The following is a 25,847-nucleotide window of genomic DNA, read 5'->3' on the forward strand; positions in this document are numbered from 1 at the left end:
CCAAATTTTGGAGGACTTCCAATGCCTACCCCTCATGAAAGATCCTATAAAATACATTCATTTTTCTTTTTTCCTTTCCTGAAGGCTTCTCTGAAATAATGGATATTCCCCTCTCCCTACAGTGAAGACAATCATCCTAAGTTCAGTGTATCTGAGGTGGAAGGGGAGAGAATATCCAGTCTGTGGGATTGCAGACACGAGCCCGTGCCACGCACAGTGAAATTGGATAGTTTGCAAATCGTGCTGCCTTAGGGATGGATGTACATACAAACTCCCAAATGGTACATTAATTGATTTTGATTATATGACTGATTCCAAAGCTGGAGCATTTCAAACTGTTTTCAAACTAATGGCTGCTACATTTGGCAAGGAGCCCAACCGCGTGCCGGGTTCATTATAAAAGGAGATCTTGACAGCCCATCAGGGGGACAGAATGCATGCTAGGTTTCCGAGTACTTGCTCAGTTTTGGAAGACTTTGTATTGTTCTTCCTTAAAAGGCTCCAGAAATTTAGCATCCCCATCTCCCGCAAGAGCCAGGCCTGCATAGGGCAGAGTGACCCCGGTAAGAACAACAAGACCTTTACCATTTGGGCGTTAAGGTCCACTGATTAGATTCCAGCTGAGGTGCAGGGGTTTCAGTGGAATTGGATGGGAAGTCGAGGGTGATCCTCAGGAGGAGTAAAACCTGTGACACCTCGCCTACTTCCCTGTGTCCCACTTTTTCCTGACCTGCCTGGTTACTGGGACATTTGTCTCTGTTTTCATTTTTGATTGTCCCCTTCAGCAATTTACTAATTAGACATTAAAACTTCTATCCTCTCGATCCCAATGCCAAGTGGATGAGCACAAACCGGTTGAGCTAGAAAAGAATGAAGGCAGATCTGGTGAGCACAGACTGATAACCAGAGCCAGAATGGGTCACCCAGGCAGGGTGGCCGACGTCTGGTGAGTGCCAGTCAGCTTGTCCGAGTGCAATTATTATCAGCTCCTCTTTCTGTGGTTAGAAGTGTCCATGGACAGTTAATGACGAGGCCACCCTAGAGCCAGCATCAGTGCAGGGAGCAGGGTGGTTGAGCGGGAGAGGACCTCATCTTACGGGGGTAGCTGGCAGCCTGCTCCAACATCCTTGTCACCGGTGAATGGTGACATTCACTGTTGCCCCAGATGAGTTTCAGAGAGACCAGAAGTCTGGATTTTTAGGTGAATGTCCTGGTTTTAAATGTCCAGATTAAAAAATAAATAAATAAAATAAAAGGTTGGCAGTTATCCAGTTTTATAAAAGCACCAGCCAAATATGTCTATGATATTTTGGTTGATTGGAATGAAGCTTTCCACTCATGCCTTTTAAAAAAAAGGAGAAACCAGGAGATGAAGGGGGAAAATGGGATGTCATGGAGATCCGAGCCTTTGACAAGGACTGCGGTACAATGGTGAGCAAGGAGACTGTTCCTATATGCTTCTTTTTTTTTTTTTTTGGTATTGAGGATTGAACCCAGTGGCATTTAACCACTGAGCCACATCCCCAGCCCCTTTTTAATATTTATTTAGAGACAGGGTCTTGCTCAATTGCTTAGGGCCTCACTAACTTGTTGCGGCTGGCTTTGAACTCATAATCCTCCTGCCTCAGCCTTTTGAGCTGCTGGGATGACAGGCCAGCACCCCCCTCCCGCAACCTCTTGTAGCCCTTTCGGATAGTGAGGTGGTGTTGGTGTTTGATGTCTAGTGTAAGTGGATGGGGAATGGAAATCTGTGTGGAGCACATCCCATGTGCTCTGTGGGATGTGTTTAATATGTGGGAAACGAGCAATACAGAAATCATCATTTGCAAATGTGGCCTTGGCTTTTAGGCTGTGAATTTTTGTACATTTCCACAACCAGTTTAGACGAACAGCTTTGGTTTTGAGTCAAGTTGAATTAATCTTATATCTTTATGTTCTTCTAAAAAAGAGATGCAATAATGTTCAAGTTTCCTCAGAGCCATTTGTGTCTCTGCAAAATAGGCGATTTAAGGTCCATCCTATCCTAAAAGCTTTTAGCTTGTGCAAAGCTTCTTCTTCTTGTTTTTTTTTCTTTCTTTAAAAACCTTTGCTCTGTATTTAGAATAAATGGCAATCCTAGATCTGTAAAATAGGCAGTTAATAATGCCCTGGAAGCTGCCCACTGCACACCCAACCATAAAACCTGCTTGGAGGGCAAGACATGTTTGGAATATTCTTTAAGGATCAGATGCTGAAACATCACAATCAGCCGTGACCCTCCCATCTGCATGGCTAATTGCAGTCTTCATTTACCATGGGGTATTGATCTGCTTTTAGTTTGTCCTGAAGGTGACGGGATCTCAGAGATCTATTTGTGCCTGTGGGGACCAGCTTGAACTGAGCTTCTTAGAGGAAACATTGTCACAGGGAGAAGATGAGGCTGTTCCTTTCACTTTGATAGGATTTCCAATATAAGCTTCATTCCTCTCCTGCAGAATGTGGGTCGGGAAGGACTCATGACCCATGAAGTCTTCAAGGGGTTGAGGTAACTCCTGTGACATGCTTGCTACGGGCACACAGTAAGCTGTAAAGAAACAGTAGCTGTTTTGATTATTTGTTTGTTTATTTATTTGCCCCGGATTTTAATTTTTTAAAGTTCTAAATTTTGGATTAGTAATGTCATTAACTCTGAAGGAAAGTTGACAAAGGATGGGTTTCTTTTTTGTAATTATTGGGAAGTGAGCAGGTCAGGAAAACAAATGGCATAAAAGAAATTTGGGGAATAATTGGTAAAATGCAGATATGGACTATAAATTAGATCACATCGTAGCAAGGTTCGATTTCCTGAATATCATTACGATCATTACATCAGAGCACATCCTTGTTTTAAGACATTCACTTAAGCATTTGGCATGGAAGGGACATGATATCTGCAGCCTACTCTCAAGAGGGTTCAAGAAAAAGTGTGTGCCTAGAAATTTTAAAGCAGATGCTGCTAAGTATTGACAATAATGGCGTGGAGTTTGTTGGAATATTCAACCTTAAAAAAAAGATTTGGATAAAGCAGGCTGGCCAGGCAAGGTGTACCTGGTAATTGTTCCTTGTTTATTCACCAGGTAAAACTATCAGTTCAGTTCTCATAGAACTTTCTCTCAAAAGACGGGTTTGGCCAGGCATGGTGGTGCACACCTGCAATCCCAGCCTCTCAGGAGGCTGAGGCAGGAGGATCATGAGTTCAAAGCATCCTCAGTAAACGTGAGGCCCTAAGCAATTCAGTGAGACCCTGTCTCTAAATAAAGTACAAAATAGGGCTGGGGACGTGGCTCCGTGGTTAAGTGACCCTGAGTTCAATCCCTGGTATCACCACCACCAACAACAAAGAATAAAAAGATGAATTTCTCTCAATTAGTCTCCCCATCCTGCTCTTTTCCCAAACCTGCAGTTCTCCATTCCTGGAGATGGTTATTTGACAAGAGGAACTTCCTCACCACAGTTAGTGCTCCTGCTGTTTTCGTTTCCAACTCCCAGCCATAATCCTTTGTTCATGACATTATAATCATCACCACAAGTGGCTAATTGTGATGTCACAAACGGAGGATTATGACTCAAATGAGGAATAAACAGCAGGGGCGGATTAATTCCTAAGCAACGTAGAGGAAGATTCTGTTTGGTGCAAATGCCCCAGGGTAATAAAATTTAAAACAGAAAAAACACAAGTGGAAGAAGACAAAGGCGAACATATGTGATCTATTAGCCAAATTGTCTTTAAGTGGAGGCACCCCCCCAACCACTTCCTTTTTACTAAATTTTCCACGTGGCAAGAATAACGTAGATAAATGTATTTGTTTTCAAAGCTCAAGGTGTCTTGCTGACTAATTACAGGGATGTCACACCTGGGCTGAAAAGTGGGTCACTGTGGAGCCATTGAGGTGTTTCCATTTTCCATAAAGTTGGATTGCTCGGTGCCTTCAGCATTGCAAAAGTCAGCCGGTAAAGATCAGCGTGATGGCTGCAGACAGCTAGGCTGATAATTGACAGCAGTCCAGACCTGGAAGTCCTGGGTGAGGCCAGCAGTGCCAGAATGACATCCTTAGCTCAGGACAGTTTTCTGAATGGGTTACATACACATGAAACACGGGTAACAGCTGTTGCTGTGGATTGGCCCCCAAATTAGTAGTCAGTTCTCCCTGGGACTATAATTTTCAATTCCAAGTCGAAGGATGCATTTTTCCCCCCGTTTTAGGAAATATGTGGTTCCTATACTATTCAGTTAACCAAGCATCCAAATTCTCCTCTTCAAGTGACACTTAACAGCTCCTTTATCCCTGAGGGTTATTTGGCGGTCTCAGGAGTACTCTTAAGTTTGTGGCCTTTTTGAAAACCATGGTCTCAGTAGCCAAACTAAATTGGAAATCCCTTGGAGTTGTTTTCCTCTTCCTGGGACATAGCGTCCCCTTGTTCTGTCCATTATATTTAGTTCTTTTCTCATGCTCTCTTGAATTATGACTTAACCTCCGCTTGGAGCCTTGGGAAACATCCGCCAAAGACTTGGGGCTACGGTCTGGCATTAGCAGTGGAAGAACTAAACCCACATCTTAGAAACATGGTAAATTGAGTTCATCAAGAAGCCTTTCCATTCGAGTCTAGGCATTTAATAATAACCTTTATGCACAAAGTAGAAATTATGTGATTATGATCTTGGGGCTGTGATTAGAATGTGTTGCTATATTGGTAACATTTAGAAATATGTGACTTTATCCAGTGGCTTAGATAAAGCAGTTCTGTGGTATCGGCAGCATGGCTGGAACATGGCCTCTGGTTTGAGGTTCCCTGCAGGCAGAACAGCCACGGGAAAGTCATGGTCCCGTTGGTCACTGTTTTCTATGGGAAGAGTCTGGTTGCTCACCATCGTAATACCCCGTGACAGTTGGCTGTTCTTTGTAGTTGAACTTACGTTGAGATTCTCACTTTGGGTATTCTGAATGGAGCATTTGTGGCCCTTTAAAAAAAAACAAAAACAGTCATTTTGGTGTGAGTGCCAGAGGGGCTCTGTCTCAACACATGATAGGAGCTCTCAAACCGGGTATAGTTTGGTATTGTGGGAAGTCTATATCACCCAGTGCTGGGAAAAACGCACACTGTGACCTCTGATCCTTAGGTTTTATACAACTTCATTCAGGAGCCACCCCGGCTGGCCAAAGCTTAGCAAATGCTTACAATGATTGCATTGCCATGTGTAATAGCCCAGAGCAGTTTCAAAGCCAAGAATGAGCAATAGTGACTAGTATAGAGCGAAACTTGCCTCTAAGTTTTCAAGCAGCTTGGAGTTCTGAAGTAGTTAGGTTGGGGAACCAGGTTTTAGAAGAAGCAACAGAGGGTGGTGAATATGACCATGATCTTTGTCATCAGAAGCACTTGGGTATGAGTTTCCCTGCCTCTGGGGACCTATCTGGTTTCTGGAGATGGATTCATCTCCCCGGACGCCCTCTTACTCTTTTTTTTTTTTAACACACGAGCACCTACCCACATTATCACATTGTCAAAATTCAGGGAGAGAGAAGGGCATGTGAAGAATTGGACAAAAATGTCTGCATTTACTAAATTGAGAATTTGAAATGATCAGTGGGGGCAGGAGGAATGCCAGGCAGGGAGACGAGCATACGCAGGCAGACACGTGGACAGAGAAGGATTCCACGCAGGGCCCTGTGATGGAGAGGTTAGAGTACCAGAAAGGAAGGTCTGGGTCTGGGATGCAGTTCATGGCAGTGTGTGCTTTTAGCATGCTAAGGTCTTGAGTTCATTTCCCAAACGTGTGCATGCACACATGCACATATAAACACACACAAAAGAGAAAGGAAAAGAAAGCAAGGCTCAGGAGGTCTGAGCATCGAGAAGGTTTGATTAAAATTAGGAGTGCTTATAGTCCCCTTGGGGATCTGACTCCCCCATCGTGTCATTGAACCAATTCAAGGATGCAGGCACTAAGTTAGTGGTGCAGGGTATTTATTGGAGGTTAATGTCTGATACAGAAGAAGGAGTCAAGATTGGGCAGGAGAGCCTCAGAATAGGATGCAGATGTAACCGTCTCAGAGCCACGGTTCCCTGATAGGTGACTCCTCTGAGTCCACTTGGGCAGCCTTGGGGCTGGGGATGAACTTTGATGTGACCCCAAATGTTGCTTGGATCCTGCAGGCTCCTTACCGTGGAGCAACAAGTTCTTTCTTTAAAGGGAGCAGCAATTGCTGTCCCTCTAGGGCTGCATGTCAGTTGGGGCTCCTAGCTTATCATTTCTAGCACAGCGTCATGTTTATTGCTTTTTCAGCATTTTATCAATATTAATAAAAAATTTGCATGGTTCATTTCGGTCCCCAGAGTGTGGTGTCTGTCAGTCTCGGATACTGGAGCTTAGATGTGGGCATTTCTTGGCAGCCTGCCCGACAATGTGTCAGGTCTCTTACTGCCACCGCCTCTCACTTGGGCTTGGAAAGATTAGATACCACGTGTTGGGCTGTGAGCAGCAATGCAATCATTGTAAGCATTTGCTAAGCTTTGGCCAGTGCCGTGCATTTTGGTGAGTGGCTAGTGTATGATTTCTCATTCCAGAAGTCCATTCTGGGAAGGGACTGGCTTTTATTGGAAGGATGCATGCATACATTTCCACCTGATGAATGAGGAAACCAACCTTGAGAGAGCTTAAGACATTTAAGACGCTTCAGGAGTGGCAAAGAGGAGACCTCAGCTCTCTGGCAGGATCCCACCATGCCTGCCATCTGAATTGCTCTGCTATCGGGTGGCAGATAGAAGTGGGAGTTAGTGAGAGAACAGAAGGAAAATTTGACCCACACCTGCCCTCCGATACTTCTCATTGTTCTCTGTGCCAGAGTTAATGGCCTTTTAAAACTGGCCGGTGCCATTAATAGCTGGTGAGGCTGTGGGGAAATGAGTCACCTTAGATGTCACCAGTGGCGACTTACAACTGGTATAGTGTCTGTGAAGGGACTAGGCTGTGTCCATTGCAGTAGAGAGATATATCCTTTGATCTGGCAACTCTGCCCTCCAGGTGCTTACCTTACGGAGGTGCTTGTCCACAAGTATAAAATGACTCATGTCAAAGTTAGTCGTAGCAGCAGTGTTTGGATTTGGGGAAAAAAAAAATTGGAAGCAACCTGACAGCCCATTAATTGGGGCAGTTTTAATAAATTATGCTCTGCTAAATAGCAGCATATGTGCAGCTGTTACAATTAGCAAAGCATCTCCCTATGAACAGATACATATGTTTACCCATATATCTATCCATATCTATTTCCCCGAGATATCTTGTTAATGGGGGTGGGGAGCAAAGCTTACAACAGGATCTAGATGAGGGTAAATTTCTATGGGATTTACATATGGGTTTCGCTGAGTAGTATTGGGAAAGATGAGGGAAGAGGGTCTAGTTTGTATTGTCCGTCCTTTTCTACCTGTGATGTTGATTTTTTTTAATTGTATATGCACGCATCATCAATTCAAAACAATAAATTAACAGGTCTCCAAAACCCACTAACCCCAAATGAATCAGTCATTGGTCATTAGGACCCAGAAAAAGATGATTCATAGTTTACCACTTAGATAACATATACCATAAACCAGCATTTGTTTCTTTCCCATCCAGAGCAGAACACCTGGGTGATTTGCCTTCAAGTTTGGCAGAGATGTTGGGAATGGTTTGACTTGAAAGTCTTATTTGGAATTTCCTTTAGGGCTTTCAGTGACACCCTATGTAAGTCCTTGCCCTGGAACCCAGATGTGCAGTGGTAGTCCTATTCAGGGTAAGAGCATCATATATTCATGTAACTGTGATTGGTGATTCTTCTGGAAAGTGCTAAGGGGGAAACCCACCTTCCATATGGATTTGTCAAGGTGGTAAATAGTATTTTAGATACAGATAAGATTATTCTAAAATTTATATGCAAAAGCAACTGTTTTAGAATACCCTGGGTCCAGACATCAGGGCTCCTGGCCCTTATCGACTTAATGTGGCTTTGGGACCCTCTTGGAAGTTAACTGGTTGATACCCTTTCTTCCTTTTTAAAGCAAATGATTGCCTTGAAAAGAAAACGAAACTGTTATCTTTTATATTTATACAAAAAGTAAGGGAAATAATGAGGAGTAAGGGAAGTGTGCCTTATTTTTTAAGCAGGACTTTGTAGCTTGGCTGGTCATAGAAATCTTTTTATTAACACATTAGACAAATTCTGTAGAGGCCAATTTGCATTCACTTAAGAGAAACGCGTGGGGGTGGTATATAAATGTGCAGCAATACCTGCTTCTTTTTGGGAAATCAATTTGTTAAATAGCCCTCAGAATATGATAGCTTTGTGGTAGGATTATGACTTTTTTTGTTCCCATGTCTGTTACAGGGCTAACAGAATAAGACAGTTTAATCACATGCCATTATGTTGATAGGGGTGTGGGAAGCTCAGACGTGCCTCGGAGAGAGAGGAATTGGATGCCCAGCTTTTGCTTCTTGGCAGAGGCCTGTAATTAATTCCATGGTTTAGGTATGTGCCCACCCAGCCCCGCTTCTTCTAAAGGTGTTTGCTAAACTGTAGGTGACATCACTTTGGCCACCACAAACAAGTCTGTTAAGGTGGGCTGTTAGGGAAGATGGGCTACCAAGTAAGGGCTTTATTTTGAGAGACAGACACACACACACACACACACACACACACACACACACTGACTTCCCCATGTTTCCAGCCACAGGTCTACTCTTTACAGGGGTTAGGCAGGGACCAGGATTTAGGCAGGTGTTACCCTGGAAAATGGTTTTCAATCCTCAAGCCAAAAAGGGCTTTGTGCTGGACTAGGGCTGTGTCCAGGCGTTTGTCCTCCCTCCAGGGATCTTTGAGGAGTTACAGCTGATAAAGCCAGAGCTCATCAAGGCTCTCTTTTTTCCTCTTCCCCTCCATCTTTCCGGAGACTCAGAGGCCACCAGCTGTGGCAGCGGGGTCTCAGCTTTGTCAGTGATTAGCTGCGCTGCAGGGAAGGCTCTCTGTGTTCTGGGAAGCTCTTTGGTGGATTGGAGCCCTCTAATCTGGCCCCTCACCGGGCAGGATGCAGGCAACTCGAGGAAGAGAAAGCATCCAATAGCCCACCACCCCCTTGTGTTTTCCATACCAAAGGACTTAGCGTTTGTGTTTGCAAAATTCAATTGTCAGTGCCCTTGTCAGCTGCTGCTTTAAATTCTGTGTCCTTTGCCTGTTTCTGGGTCACTGCCTAGTCAATGGTAAACACTTCCATATCCCAGCTTTCTTTTTCTGGGTGACTTGGTGTGTGAGCCTTGTCGGTAGCAGAAGCTTAGATAGGGTGCCTTGACCTTGACCTGTCTGCCACGTTCATATTTGTCCTGTCTCTCTTCTCAGCACATCAGGAGAAATATCTGAACATGTCCAGTGTGATCTTGAACCGGACAGAGAGGGCAGAGGTTGAGGAAGTTTGGCAATGATTTTGCCCTGGGCCAAGGAGCTGGTATCCCTGAATCACACCTTACTTCTCATGAAGGACTGTTCTTACTGTAATATTTTATCACTCCAGACTTTATGTTCTAGGAATGAAAATTATACTCACTATTAGCTGAAGGAAAACATTTTTGGCAATTCATATTTGGAGCTGCTAATCACAAACATCCCTAACACCATCCCGAAGCCATTTGGTGATTGGAATTACCAATTTTTTGGGCAGTGATTCATGTGTGCAGACACCTATGTGTATACACATACATATGTCTTTTTTTAGTAGGTCTTACAAAAAATTCTAGAAGGATTTTCAGTGAAATGTGGATACATATTTATGATGGTCTGAGTTAAAATGTAGACTGTGTGGCATGTATGAAGTTCATTTTAGAGGGTACCATGTTGGTCAGGTTTTTGTTGCTGTGACCTAAATACCTAACAGGAATAACTGAGAAGAGGGGCTGGGGTTGTGGCTCAGTGGTAGAGCGCTCACCTACCATGCGTGAGGCACTGGGTTCAATTCTCAGCACCACATAAAAATAAATAAAGATATTGTGTCCAACCAAAAAAATAAATATTAAAACAAAGATGTTATTTCCACCTAAAACTAAAATATAAGAATTAAAAAAAAAGAATAACTGAGAATAAAAAAAATTAACTTGGGCCCACTGTCTCAGAAGATCAGTCCATGGTCCACCAACTCCATTGCTTTGGGCCCAAGATGAGGCAGAACATCATGGTGGAAGGGTGTGGTGGTGGAAAGCAGCTCATGTTAGCAGGGAAGCAGAGCCAGGGAGAAGAGATAATCCCTTAGGACATGCCCCTCCTCAGTGACATCCCTCCTCCAGCCACCCCACCTGCCTACTATTACCACTCAGTTGTCTATTCTGATTATTAATCTATCAAATGGATTAATCCACTGATGAAGTTACAACTCTTATACTCACTTCTCCTCATCATTTTTTTCTGGAGACAGCTCACATCTAAACCATACCAAGAGCTCCGGGAGAGTGGGAGGAAGGAAAGGAGAGAGGGATTCTTTTGTAGGGCAGCTAAAATTGAGAGTAAGAGGCCCATGTGGCTGGGAGGATCTAATCTCTGCTCTAGGATGCTGAGGACTATGGTGTCTCTGGAAATTGGGGCAACACAGCTGGAAGTGTCAAGGGAAAATGTGAATTCTGGACATCGATTTGTTTCTCTCAGGTGCATTTCTGTATAGCCCAGGTGCAGTGCCATTAGGAAGTCCAGTCTTTAGGAAGAGAACAGACTAGCAGGCTCATCACAGTGAAGGCAAGAACTAGCAGTCTGTCTCACTCGGAGCGTGATCATCCCCATCACCTAAATGCATGGATCCCAGAGACTCAAGTCTCCGTCGACTTCTGTTTATTTTCTACTGGAGGCATTTCGGGAGTCTCAGCTTATATTCTGATAATTTTCTAGGTAGGAAGCTCTTCATAGGGCTCAGAGTAATGTTCCTCTCAAGAGCTTTGGACACAGCATCAGGCAAGGAAGGGGCACATCTTCTTGCAAATCCCACTGTACTTTCCGTTTGCTGCCTGCTTCCATGTCTTTGCCTCCTCTGGGTGCCCTCCAAGCCCTCCCCTGGGTTAGGTGATGAGCCACAGTTTCACCAGACTTCATTCTGGCATTAACTGCAACCAGGCGATGGGCCTTACTTGTTGTGACAGTGTCACCAGCTCTCACTGTAGGTGAGCAGATGGCTTGGAATGCAAAGCAGCGATTCCTGTGGTTATCACTTCTTGGAAGTTCTGAGACCTCCAGGTTCTTCAAGGCTACTGAACCCAAGAAGGGATTGGGGCAGGGATGGCAGAGACTTCCCAAAGGGGAAGCGCCACATTCCTTTCTGACTGTTCCTGCTTCTCTCCAGGACAAAAGGTAAGTGCCTAGCTGTCCCTGTGCTCGATGGGCACGTGTTATATAGCAGCTTTTATATAGCTGTTATATAGCAGCTGTTTTGGGACCCTCTCTGCCTTGATTTCCCTCTCCTGGACCTCTGATGCATGCAAAGTGGAGGGAATGTAGGAAAGGGTAGAAGACAGGTTGAATCAACATGCACAAATTTAAGTAAGGCTTAGGTCCCTAAAACCCTGGAGGTGCACCAAGGGATAAATTCATCCCCCTTCCCTATCATCAGGCACCAAGGCCACCAGCGATGTTCATTCACAGGTTGTACATCCTAAGAGAAAACCATTCGCTCACATCCTTTCTGATAGTTGACTCTTGTTCTCTTTGAAAAGTCCTCCTAAGTATTTGGCCAGAAACAAAGCTCTTTGAATAACAGCAACCCTCTGTTGGCTTTTGAGCATGTGTCAGACTTTTTGCTAGAGAGTGATTTTTTTTTTCCTAAGGAAATTAATAGATGATACATTCAATGCCAGACAGTTTTAGATCTTGGAGCCATCTTCCTCGAAAGGCACATTATTGTGTCTTTACATCTCTCAGATGGAACTGCTTAGGGGATGATTGATTGGTGGAAGGAACTGCTGTGTTTTTACATAGACAAAGTAGAATGTGATCTGTCGATGGAGGAAAGGTTGAATTAAAATTATGGCATGCCCAAAATGGTGGAATATTATGTACCCTCAAATGTCATAAATGTGTATAATGACAGGGAAAAATGTCTGATGTGTTGTTGGAAGATAGAAGCAAGTGGCAGAGCTGTGTGGAGATTGATCTTATTTGTGTCTTATAAATGAATTTCAGGACCTGCCTAAATATGTATGCATATCTCTGCGTATGTTTGCATATTTATTTTAAAAATTTGACAAAAAAGAGGAACAAAACTGTGTTCCCTCAGGGGTATGGGGCAACAGTGGCTAGAAGAGGACAGAGGGTGATCACTGTGTTCGCTTACACCTATGTGTTGTCTTAATCTCTCACAACAGGCGTATATTTATATGCCATAGATATACAAATTCTGGAAAAATCTCCCAGCAAGATCAGTAATGCAGACAGTAAGTACCTTAACTGAGGCTACCATTCTGGTTCTTATCAAGAGCAGTTGTTAGCATTCAGTATTTCAGTAAAATGTGAATACTTTGGAAAGCACGTGGCCTTCCCCAAGATCTGGCAGGTACAGTAGAGTCACATTAACTAAACATTAACTAAAAGGGCTTACGTTTGACTCCCTGATTCATAATGAACTTACTGATGGGAAGACAGAAAGGGATATTGTTAGCATACACAGGTCACACAGATGAGCACATCTTAGGTTGTAGAGAGTAGATAAAGTAAGTAGAATGAGTATTCCACCCTGTATTCGCATATATTATTATTTTTGGAGTGCATTCCAATGCTAAACATAATGTATCAATGACAAATATTGAAATTTCTTTTCCTACCATTCTGTGTCCCCTTAAGGATGCAACTGCCCATCGGTAGGTACGGTCAGGTTACTGGCTCCATGAAGAGTTTCATGTTATACTTAAGTTGCAAATAACATTTGTTTTATTTGCATGCCCCATGGAACCGGACAGATCATTGTTCAAGTCTCCATCAGACAGCTGAGGACCAAACAGTACATCCTTGTGTTAAGCTTGCAGCTAGACTTTTCAGCTCTAAAAAGTAAATGACAAAATGATGTAGTTCCGCAGAGTTGGGATGTATTAAATGAAAGAGTTCTGGGGGGCTGGGGTTGTGGCTCAGTGGTAGCGCACTTGCCTGGCATGCATGAGGCACTGGGTTCTATTCTCAGCTCCACATTCAAATAAATAAAATAAAGGTCCATCAACAACTTTAAAATATTTTTAAAAATATGAAATAGTTCATGAGAGTGACGAAAGTACAGTTGGTGGCGTGTCTTGTTGAATGGATATGAACTGCCTTTACTGTGTGTGATACCGTGGAAAAGCACAGCACTGAAAATCTCATGGCAAAAGGTAGCTGCTTCTATGCAAGTGTGTAGTAAAATTTTTCTTATATATTGTTCATTTCCTTCCCAGCTCTTTTTGGTAATAAGTTGTTTTTATAGCAATTGGATTTGATGTGAGACTAAGAATTTTTATTAATTGGTTTCTATTCTTTGGAATAAAAATGAAAAAAAGATTAACAATGGAAGAATATTAAAAGCGTGATTTGGCCATTCATTACATCAGCTGTTGCAGTTTTATAGAGACGTAGGCATCTTATTAAGGTCTAACTATTTAGCAAGATGTATAAATGATTAATATACAAGAAATTGTGAATTTAATACCTTTCCAAAACTTGTTAGAATAAATGATTTTTATGTTTCCATTAGGTTTTGTGATGGGAAATAATATATTTTCTGTAAGAGAAAATTCAAATCCTTCTACTTATTACCCACGATGTGTCTGTAGAGTTGGCACTGTCTTTTTCCCTAATGTATTCTGAGCTCTTACGGTTCAATGCCTAGGTAATGTGTTGTAATTGCGTATACGTTCATATGGGTGGTGTCTGTGAGCCGGTATCCAGAGGACTCAGCAGACATGTTCTGTCCATTAAGGTGGTTAGACTCAGTGCTCATGAGTGCCCAAAGAGTCTGAGACCTTTGCCCTACAAAGGTGTCTTCCAGTACTCCAGGGGGTGGGATGAAGGTACAGGCTGCCGCAAAACAAAGGTCTTGAAAGATGTGTGCATACCGGACCCGAGGTGCATGCCAGGAATCCCAGTGGCTAGGGAGACTGAGGCAGGGGGATTTTGAGTTCAAAGCCAGCCTCAGCAAGAGTGAGGTGCTAAGCAACCTAGAGAGACCCTGTCTCTAAATCAAATGCAAAATAGGGCTGGGAATGGGGCTCAGTGTTAGTGAGTTCTATCCCTGGTACTACCCACCATGCCACCCACCCCACCTCCTNAAAAAAAAAAAGAAAAAAAAAAAGATGTGTGCATCTGGATGTGAAAGGAAGAACTAATGAAACCTGACTCTTGGCTTGTGTGTGGAGAGAGATTACGAGAAGTTAAGACTGAAATCTAATGGGTATTTGGGTTGAGTGGGGGATGATTCCCAGGCAAATAAGAACCAGCCGTGACATTTCAGAGCAAGGGGATAGCATTTTACATAGAAGACGAACATGTGCTAAGATGTGTGCACCAAAAATGCCAGTTAATTCTTTAATCCATTATATCCCAGCATCCCATAGAACCCCTATAGAAAAACTGAGTACAGGTTAACCTGTATATTTGTTGGGTAAGTTGGCCTATGTGTCCTATATATGGCACACTGGGACATGGTGGTTAAGGAGTGGCTGAAGCTGTAATGAAGATGACTGTGGGTTAAGGTAGGCCAGAGGCTGGTTCATGAAGGACCTTGGAGAACTTTGCAGACAGTAAGACTGTGGCTGTGCTGGTGCAGTGGCGCACACCTGTAATCCCAGCATCCCGGGAGACTGAGGCAGGAGGTTCATGAGTTCAAAGCCAGCCTCAGCAACTCAGCAAGACCCTGTCTCTAAATAAAATAGGGCTGGGGATGTGGCTTAGTGGTTGAGTGCCCCTGAGTTCAATCCCCAGCAAACCCCCCCACCAAAAAAAAAAAAAAAAACAAGACTATGGTACTAAGGAGCCCTCACAGGAATAGCAGTAGTTGTAATAGTTGTTGTTTTAAATAAAGTCCCTTACATATCAAAACCACAACATTATTTATCTCATGTTGATTGGCAAAGATGAACATGTTTTTTGACAAAACAGTAGGTTGATAAGGATGTGGACCAAAGTACTTTCTAGCTGAATTACTACCAGGCTGCAACCATGCCAGTGGGAATATATACTTGGTTCAGTGATTTTTGAGAGCAAATCCTTTCATTTTCACAGACAGTAAAATTATGTATGCATTTTGATTCAACTATGCCGTTTCTGGAAATTCATCCTGTGGACAAACCTGCTGGTTGGTGCCAAAGCTGAGGTTCAGAGACGGCCATTGCGGCAGCTATTGGAAAAGCATGAGACTGGAAACAACCTAAATATCTGTGATGGGGGTTTTAAAATTGACCATACTTGTGTAATGGGGCACGAGGCAGGCATTTATAGGAAAAAGAGGCATTTCCATGTATTGATCTAGAATGGTTTTCAATCTGCATAATGAGTTAAAAAAAAAAAAGCCAGAGGTCGACTTGGTGTGGTATTCGGTTTGTTTCAGTTTATGGGAGACAGGAACATATTTGTGTGTGCATTCTTTTTCTTTCTGTACCTCATCCTCTTTGGAAGGATCTGGAAGAACTGTTACTAAAGGTGGCTTCCGGGGAAGGGATCTACATTATTTATTTATTTTTTATTACTACACTTTTTATTTAAAGTCTTTTGAACTCTGGGTTTTTTGTTAACAGAAATTCCCATCTTTTAAAAATTTAAAAATTTCTTTTTGTGGGGCTGGGAATGGAACCCAGGGCCTCACACATGTTTGGCAATTTGATTTTTCAATTATTGACTATTCAAGATATGTTTTTTTTTTAATTTTAAAAAATATTTATCTATTTATTTATTATTGCATTGCAATTCTTAATACATCATTATATCATAATTTATCATATCTCTGATTATATATAAGGTATGTTGACACCAAATTCTCAAGAGGTGTTTTAAAAATCAAACATTTCTATTGAAGCAATGCGTTTTAAAGCTAGTGTGATTTGTTCCATTTCATGGTGGGGTAGCTCAGAAGGGACTTTCTTGTTGATTGAATTTTAATTTTCCTGTTTTTGTCATGTAAGCAATGATTATAATAAGGATGCTATTGATTATATGATGTACAGAGTCATTTTGGAGATTTAAAAACACTGCTATATTAAATATATATTGATTTTAATAAATACACCCCAAGTTCAAAATGTTAGAGAGAATGAGAGGAACGATCATGGGGGATGGAATGAGACAGGGATTTAAGGAAATGTTTTAAGCACATTTTATGGTGCAGTCAATATGGGGTTGGGCTGATTGAAATATAACTGCATGAAATTTTTTGGGGGGGCCGTGGGGGCCGGGTGTATCATGGATTGAACTCAGGGGCATTCAACCACTGAGCCACAATCCCCAGCCCTATTTTGTATTTGATTCAGAGACAGGGTCTCACTGAGTTGCTTAGTGCCTTTCTTTTGCTGAGGCTGGCTTTGAACTCGTGATCCTCCAGCCTCAGCCTCCCTAGCTGCTGGTATTATAGGCATGTGCCACCGTGCCTGACTAGCTACATGTTCTTAAAAGGAAGACTTTGAGGATGTTGCCATGAGAATATAATATGGGGTTCTTGTATGTACCAAAGTGTCCCTAAATTCCTTCTAATGCTTATGTGGTTCTGCTTTTTATTTATTTATTTTTATTTTTTGGGTAAACCCCCACAAATTGACATCTTAAGTACATATGCATTAAAAAGAAAATTCTAACCTCATGCTCATTTCTAAGGTGAGCCCATGCTCAGCTTTATAAGGCTTCCTCAGTGATGGGCTCCAGGAACATCCTCTGCCCTTTGTCCACACTGGCCAGATACCTTGGGGAGCAGGTAGCTGATGATGCTAGCAACCACCCGTCCAGTGGAAATGACTGGACTCCAGTTCTGTCGTCAGTGGGGAGGTTCCTTTCCTGGATTTGGGCAGTATAAATTGGAGATCAAGAAGGCTTTATGAAAAGTTAACCATGTTTCCTTTTCATGCTTGAATTGGCTCCTGGTTGATCTTGGAGTCCGTTTTGCGTTTGCATGTGTGGCCTTCTCCACTGGGACAGCCTTGGGACCTGAAAGCACCTCAACTTTGTGAGCTTTAATTTTTCTTTTTTTCTGTATGCAGTGAAGATGAAGACAGGCTCTCCCTCATGGAGTTATTAGGAAGATTGATTTTTGTCGGGGTTCAGAATACACTATTCGGAAATCTGGTACCTTGGCATTTGACAAAATAGCAGCAGCTGTCTAGACTGGGTCAAAGGCCCTTGTCTGAGAGGTCTCCTCCCTTACTCCCAGGGAAGGAACATTCTTACCATCGAAGACACAGAGACTCTGAGAAGGATCTGAGCACACAGGCTGTGCCTTCTCCCCATTCTGCATGGCTGTTGGATCACCTCTGTTCGTCCTCCACCCTATTTCCCTGTGACTGTCACTCCCCGTCAAACCTAGGCATACAGTGTAGGCGTTGACCTGCATCCTAGGGTCATGAGTTCTGTAGGAAGGGCTCCTTGTCTCGTATGTTTTATGATGCTTCATCCATGGACCCAGGATGCGAAGAAAAGATATTTCTTTCACTTGGTATTGGATCTATGTAAACTGCCCCTGGCACACAGTGCCTGGCTCATGGAAGATGGCTAATTAGGGTGGGTTATCACCACCACTACCACCTTGATTATCATTTCTTCTTTTCTGGGGTTACTGGGAATTGAACTCAGGGGCACTTGACCACTGAGCCTAATCCCCAGCCCTTTTTTGTATTTTATTTAGAGACAGGGTCTCACTGAGTTGTTTGGTGCTCAATTTTAATTGGCTTTGAACTCAAGATCCTCCTGCCTCAGTCTCCCAAGCTACTGGAATTACAGGTGTGCACCACTGCACCTGGCCATTATCATTTCTAAAAAGAGCCACATAGTCAATATTTAAGGCTTTGCAAGTAATACCTATAGCTATGCCCTTGTAGGGGGGAAAAAAAAGACAACATGTTAACCCATAGGTGTGACTGGGTTCCAATACAATTTTATTTAAATACACACACTGTATTTGACCCATTAATAGTATATGAAACAAATGTAGTTGTGTGTCAATACAACCTGCTTTACAAAAATCAGACAGGTTAGATTTGGCTTATGGGACCTAGTAGTGATACTTAGACCTTTTAATTCCATATTTCCTCCACACTGTTACAGATTATTGTGGAGGGGGCTGGGGCAATAGCTCAGTGGCAGAGCGCTTGCCTAGCATGTGTGAGGCACTGGGTTCCATTCTCAGCACCACATAAATATATAAAATAAGGGAATAAGAAATATAGTAATATTTTAAAAAATTATTATGGATGGTTTTGTTGGGAAGTTGAGGCAGGAGTATCACCAGGTTGAGGCTAGCCTGGACAATTTAGGAAGATCCTGTCTCAAAAAAAAAAAAAAGAATAAATAAAACATGGGCTTGCATGTAGTTCTCAATTACATGGCCTACCTAGCATGCATGAAGGCCTTGGGTTTGACCTCCAGGACCCCTCTAAATATATCAGTATGTACCCCTACCCCGAAGAGCTTTTGTTTACATGTATTCTATCCATTGATCTTTATCATTTTAAAAATCAAAACCAGAAACTTAAAATTTATTAACTCACTTAAATTAACAATATGAACACCATAGCATGTTAACATAAATGATCCTTTTTTTAAAAAAAATTTATACTTTTTAGTTATACATGGCAGTAAAATGTATTTTGACATATAACATGCATTCATGGAGTCTAACTTCCCATTCTTGTGGTTGGACAGGATGTGGAGTTTCCCTGGTCGTGTGTTCATATATGAACAGAGGAAAGTTCTGTCCTATTCACTCCACTGTCTTTCCCATTCCCACTGCCCCTCCCTTCCCTTCATTCCCCTTTGTCTAATCCAATGAATTTCTGTTCTTCCCTCCCACCTTATTATATGTTAGTATTTGCATATTAGAAAGAACATAAGGCCTTTGGTTTTGGGGATTGGCTTATTGAACTTAGCATGATATTCTCCAACTCCTTCCATTTGCTGGAAAATGCCATAATTTCTTTCTTTCTTATGGCTGAGTAATATTTCATTGTTTATATAACACATTTTCTTTATTCATTCATCTTCTGAAGGGCATCTAGGTTGGTTCCACAGTTTAGGTATTTTAAATTGAACTCCTATCACTAGTATGCTGATTTTAAGTTCTTTGGGTATAGACTGAGGAGTGGGATAACTGGGTCAAATGGTGGTTCCATTTCAAGTTTTCTGAAGAATCTCCATACTGCTTTCCAAGAGTGGTTGCACCAATTTGCAGTCCCACCAGCAATGTATGAGTGTGCCTTGTTCTGCATGCCAACACTTATGTTGCTTGTATCTTGATAATTGCCGTTCTGACTAGAGTGAGATGAAATCTGAGTGTAGGGCTGGGGTTGTAGCTCAGTGCTAGAGCACTTGCCCAGCATGTGTGAGGCCCTGGATTCAGTCCTCAGATCACATCAAGATAAATAAATAAAGGTATTGTGTCCAACTAAAAAAAAAAAATACAAAACTCAGTGTAGTTTTAATTTGCATTTCCCTAATTGCTAGAGATGTTGAACACATTTTTTCATACATTTGCTAACCAATCATATTTCTTCTGTGAAGGGTCTGTTCAGTTCATTGGCCCTAAATGGCACATTTTTGTGAAAAGGATTTATTTGCCAAAACAAAACACGTGAGGGGAAAGAGTGCCTTGGCTTTACGTTTTTGCACATCTCAACATCCGGCTTAGCAGGAGATGGCTAGATTCTCATAACTGCTTTTGCATCCAGTCCCTTGTGATGTTCCAAGTCATGTCATCTCTGGAAAAGACCCCTCTACCTACCTCCCCAACGTGTCTTGGGTTTCCGGACCACAATCCGAGCATCTCTGTTCTGTAGACATGATTAATGGAAATGAAGTGAGCCCTTACCTGGTAAATACCAGCTGCTTCTACCAGCCATTTCAGAGTTCCTTTGTCATCTTTTTTCTGAGCTGGGAGGGAACCTGCAGTGTCTTCCCTTGCCTGGTCCCCCCCACCCCCCCTTCCTGCAGAAGGCATCTGCAGTCCTGTGGTAGGAGGTGGTGAGAGCAGGAATGCTTTATTTTCTGAAATGACTGTCACCTTCACTTACATTGTCTGTCTCTGCATCACAATAGAGCTTCACTGGGGCCCAGAAACAAAAGCCAGGAGACAGTCTGAATTCAGAGTCCTGTGATGACAGAGAAACCCCAAAAGAGCGATTTCAATAAAACGGAAACACTGGAAAAGCTCCCAGAAAAATCAGGTTAAGTACAAAAGACGCTCAACCTCCAAGTGGCGGCTTTTGAAATAACTTTTCAGGATTTTCAAGAATAAATGTTTCACACATGGTAGTGTTGAGGGCCCTTGAACCATCCAGGGCAAAGATGTCTAAAATCTGGCTTCTGTCTCTGTGGGCCTCTCAGAATGCATCCTTATGTCACTGAGACCTGGGGTGGCTCTGAGACCTGGGGTGTTCTCATAGTGCCTCTGTCTATACCCCAGGCATTTCCACAGGCTGGTGTAAACTTGACTTTTCAACCAAGAAATAAGATGGACTGGGCCTGGCTGAGATCCTGCTGTGAGATCCTCATGGAAACCTACATATGTGAGATTTTTTTTTTTTTCCTACAGAAAGGCAAAAATTATTTCATCCTATTTTCTTAGATATTTGTGAGTAAACAGATTGGGGGATAAAGTGGCAGATCAGTTGAGGTGGTTGAACCCTGAGATTTCTCCTAGTCCTGGCTAGATGGGAATGATTGTTCAAAGTCATTCAGCACAGCGCTAAAAGCTTGTACCTAATTGCCTTTTCTTTATATTTAGCTTAACTTTAAAAGAAATTTATAACTAAATTGGGCTCAATGAATTCCCTGGTTGACTACTTTTATTATCCATTAAAACTTATTTCTATATTTCTGTTTAATTTACCTCGTAGAGCCCTGTTCCTTCAGTGAGGATGTGGGGATGTATTTGGAAGATGGTGAAGTGAATTTGTTGTATTTGGAGGTTGAATTCTAGGGCCTCTGGAAGGAAGGAAGGGAGGAAGGAAGGGAGGAAGGAAATTTGGACCTGCATCAGTGGCCCATTTTATGCCTTGAATGTAGCCCCTGCTGCTCTGCCACTGTGACTTACTTTTAAAATGACATATTTCTATTCCTCTCTCCCTCCTCCTTCCTACTCTTTCCCCTTCCCTAATCTCACACCCACCCCTGGATGGAAGTAATTCAGACTTTGGGGATGACACCAGAAGATCTCAGCAATGGCTATTTCCCAAATTAACAAGCAAATTACAACTCCTGACCGAGAACATGTGGATCATCGCCTTTGAATCACCACTTTAAAAGTCCCCCTGTTCCTGCTGATGGGCAGAATCACAGTCTCTAGAGGGACCGGAGTCCCCAGTGCTTCTCCTGTGCTAGCAAAGCAAGAAAACTTCTTTTTCCTTTTTCTCAATCTGAGTCCTCTTTATTGGATTGGCATTGGGGATGAGGACTGAGCTTTTAGTAACAGATGCAAGTTTATAGTTCCAGTGCCTCAGGAGTCTGAGGCAGGAGGATCACACGTTTAAGCCCAACCTCAGCAACTTAGAAAGACTCTGTCTCAAAAATGAATCAATAAAAGCCTGGAGATGTGGATCAGTGGTTAGGGCACCTCTGGGTTCAATCCCTGGTACAAACAAAACAAAACCAAACAGCCACAAAGCAACCTCACCTCGTTCCAGAATGTTCTCATTTTTGTGTTTTTCTTTTTCCTCCTGAATGTAGGAGAAATGCCCCCGATTTTTTTCTGTCCCTCGTGTTCGGTTCTGTCATTTTCACTCTGTGTGTACGCCCCTGCCCCATTTGTGACACCTGTGACTTTTACACTCCACAGGAAATCAGTGTGGAACAGCAGAACCCCTCTGCTGCTGAGAAACAAATGTGCGCTCCTATCATTGAGCCACAGCTGTAAGCTCTGCCTCCATCCAGGTCAGAAGGCCCTGACATAGAAGGAACCCCAGCCGTTAGCCCCCAAGTGAAGACAGGCCGGTGAGGCGGCTCCTGGTATCCTGGGCCCACGTGCACGGGGAGATTCCGCAGTCCCCAGCCCTGCTCGCTGGCCCCTTTGTTTGGGTGCCTGTTGGCTGCACATTTCTCCCTGTGTGTTCCCTGTGCCCTCCCCATCGCACCATGTGGGCTCTTTCCTCGGGTGGTTAATCAGGTGGCACACTGGGCTCTCGATTCCCCCGGGACCGAGTTTCCTCCTGGTCTTGTCAGAACATGCAGAACATCCCTGCCGCATTTCTCTCCTTGGTCCCCACCGAGGTCCCCACGACTCCTCCAGATCCCAGGGGATAGAAGACCCCGGGAGGCTGCTGGGCTGCTGGGCCTGTTTCATTTTCAGATCTCTAGTAGGTCCGAGTTGGAGGAGGCCCAGGTCACATTTTCTGATTTCTGTTGCATCTTTAATTTTAAGTTGTTATGATACTTATTATTATCATTTTTATTTTGCACAAAGTGGTGTGGTGAGCAAAGCCTACATGCAGGTGCTAATTCCCACCTTTGCAATATATGAACGAAGACAAGTAAAGAAATATAGAAGCATTATTATTGTTGTAGTTGGGCGTGGTGGTGCATGCACGTAATCCCAGGGACTCAGGAGGCTGAGGAAGGAGGACTGCAAGTTTGAGGCCAGCCTTGGCTGCTTAACAAGATGCTCAGCAACTTAATGAGACTTTTGTCTCAAAATTAAATTAAAAAAAATAAGGGTGTTGAAGGGGCAGGGGATCTTGTTCAGGGGTAGTGTACTTCTGGCTTGAATTCTCAGTACCCCAAACAAATAAGAATTATTATAATGATAATCATGATAGAAAAAATAGCAGCCTACATGCTGTTAAGAGATAAAATTACAACAAATTTAGTTATGAATTGAATTAACTTTTGTTCATGCCTGAACGGGGGCCGCCTCCTTTCTTTGGAATAGAATCCCAGCTCCCACTGGGCAGTGGCAGAACAGTGAGTTTTGCAAGTAGAAACAAGAAAACAGAATAGGGAGGAAAAAGCTACTTGTTTAACATCAGGTTACACTTTGGGGAGTGTTCCAGCAGAGGGGACTTTCTTATCATAGGGACTGGAGTATACTGGAATCTCCTGTTTTCAGGAAGAATTGGCCTGTTCAGTTTGATGAGGTACTGCTTAGCCTGAATGACTCTATCTTGGTTTGTTCTGGTCTGTTTGGGTATAATGCAGAAACTCAGACTTCCCATAGTCTACTCCCAAACCTTGTTTTATATTTGTCCACAGGTGAATGTGGTGGCACATGCCTGTAATCCCAGTTGCCGGGGAGTCTGAGGCAGGAAGATCACAAGTTCAAAGCCAGCCTCAGCAACTTAGTGAGACCCTGTCTGTAAAGAAAATACAATAAAGGCTGGGGACTCAGTGACTAAGTGCCCCTGAGTTCAGTCGCCGATGTATTAAAAAAAATTTAACCACAGGTTGATAGGATTAAAAACTATTACTGTCTTCATTTTAGAAATGTTGAGGCTTAAGAAGTGAAGTACCTGGCCTTGAGTCTTTCAACTGTTAAGTGGTAGAGTCTGCTGGGCTTGGTGGTGCAGGCCTATAATCCCAGCAGCTCGGGAGGTTGAGGCAGGAGGATCGCGAGTTCAAAGCCAGCCTCGGCAAAAGTGAGGTGCTAACCAACTCAGTGAGACCCTGTCTCTAAGTAAAATAGAATATAGGGCTGGGGATGGGACTCAGTGGTTCAATGTCCCTGCGGTCAATCCATGGTACCTCCCCCCTGCCAAAAAAAGTAGCCATCACATGTTTTTTTTTTTTTTAAACAATGAAACTTCTCTGGTAATTGAGTTAAAATGTACATATCTTTATCTATCTATAGTAAAGTGCACACATCTGAAGCTTGTGACTGGAGACACTTATGTAGGTGACCATTAACACTGCTATCATCCTAGCCACCTGGGTCAATGCTCCTTATCACCCCCTCCCCCTGCACACACCAGGGAACCACTATTGTGATCTCACTCATCATAGATAATACTGCCCATAGAACCTCAAGTAAGCGCATCCTGCAGCATTTTCTCTCTTGTCCTTATGTCCCCAATGTAACATTGATGCGAATCACTCATTGGGGCTGTGGCTCAGTGGTGGAGCGCTGGCCTAGCATGTGTGAGGCACTGGGTTCCATCCTTGGCACCACATGAAAATAAATAAATAAAATAAAGGTATTGTGTCCAGCTACAACTAAAAAATATTTTGTTTTACAAGAGTTTCTCATAATGTGGTGTGGGGTATTTGCTCTTGAGTTGTTGGATTATGTGAATACATAGCCATTCACCCATTTCCTGTTGTTAAGCCTCTGAGGTCTTTCTAGTTTTAGACTTTATTTTTATTTTGGTACTGGGGATTGAACCCAGCGGTGCTTAACCATGGAGCCACATCCCCAGCCCTTTTTTATATTTTATATAGAGACAGGGTCTTGCTAAGTTGCTGAGGCTGGCTTTGAACTCTCCATCCTCCTGCCTCAGCCTCCAGAGCCACTGGGATTACAGGCATGCACCACTGCACCAAGCTAGTTTTAGGCTTTTAGGAATAAAGCCGAAGAGTGTTCTTGTCAGTCGGGTCTGTGCATGTTTGTCTGTGGTTCCTGTGGGTGCGCCTGTAGGGAATTGCTAGGTAGAAACAGAACTTCACTTGAACCTTGATTCTGTGTCCCCAAAGGTTTGGTACTTTACCACTATACCCTCGGTTGCCACCTGTTATTTAAAAATCTGAACTTATCCTCAGCCAGAGATGTTTTGGATAGTGTGTGAAAGTGCCCATAAATCTGAACTTTGAGGTGATTCTTAGCTACTTGTCCCTGCCCCACCCATCATATAGAATTGTTGGTGCTTTGAGTGAGGGAGTGCCATTTCTTTCTACTATTTGACACTTTGTGCCCACATAATTGTGGTGGAGGGATGTCCTGTGCTTGTAGGGCATTTAGCAGCATCCTTGACCTCTCTTGGTACACTCAATTCCTCCCGTGTGGCCATGAAAAATGTCTCTAGGCATGGCCAAGTGTCCCAAGGAGGGGACAGAATTGTACCCCACTTCCCTCTCCCCTTTGAGAACCATTGGTCTTAGGTTCAATTAGCTTCTAATGCTATGGCCCAAATTGACTGTTACCTTCAAGAAAATGTCCTTTGAGCTGGGCGAGTATCCCAGTGACTCTGAAGGCTGAGGCAGGAGGGTTTCGAAGTTGAGGTCAGCACCCTCAGCACCTCAGCAAGTCCCTGTTTAAAAATAAATAAATAAAAATAAAAAAGGGCTGGGTTCATGGCTCCATGTAAAGCATGTCTGGTTCAATATCTGCCCATGACGCTGTGAGGAGTAGGGACAGAGGAAACAACACAGAGCGGCCTCCTCCCTCCCTCCAACACGAGGACCTAGATCCGATTTTCACCTTCTTAAGCTTCTCTCCTGATTTTTTTTTTTTTTGGTACTCGGGATTGAACCCAGGGGCACTGAACCCCTGAGCCCCATCCTAGCCCTATTTTGTATTTTATTTAGAGACAGGGTCTCACTGAGTTGCTTAGGGCCTCGCTAAGTTGCTGAGGCTGGCTTTGAACTCTCCATCCTCCTGCCTCAGCCTCCTGAGCGGCTGTGATTACAGGTGTGGCCACTGCATCCTTTGCTTTTAACCTTTCCCTAAGTAGCTAGCACAACTGCAGCCACCTATCT

The 25,847-nt window shown here is 43.1% G+C and overlaps 1 protein-coding gene across 2 annotated transcripts in view; it reads left to right on the top strand.

The window, feature by feature from the left end:
- Positions 1–25,847, top strand: part of Ptprg (protein tyrosine phosphatase receptor type G) — a 708,054-nt gene that overhangs the window by 108,749 nt on the left and 573,458 nt on the right. The gene's annotated exons all lie outside the window — the stretch shown is intronic.

This window comes from Marmota marmota, unplaced genomic scaffold, assembly GCF_001458135.2.
Source record: "Marmota marmota marmota unplaced genomic scaffold, marMar, whole genome shotgun sequence".
Taxonomy (NCBI): domain Eukaryota; kingdom Metazoa; phylum Chordata; class Mammalia; order Rodentia; family Sciuridae; genus Marmota; species Marmota marmota.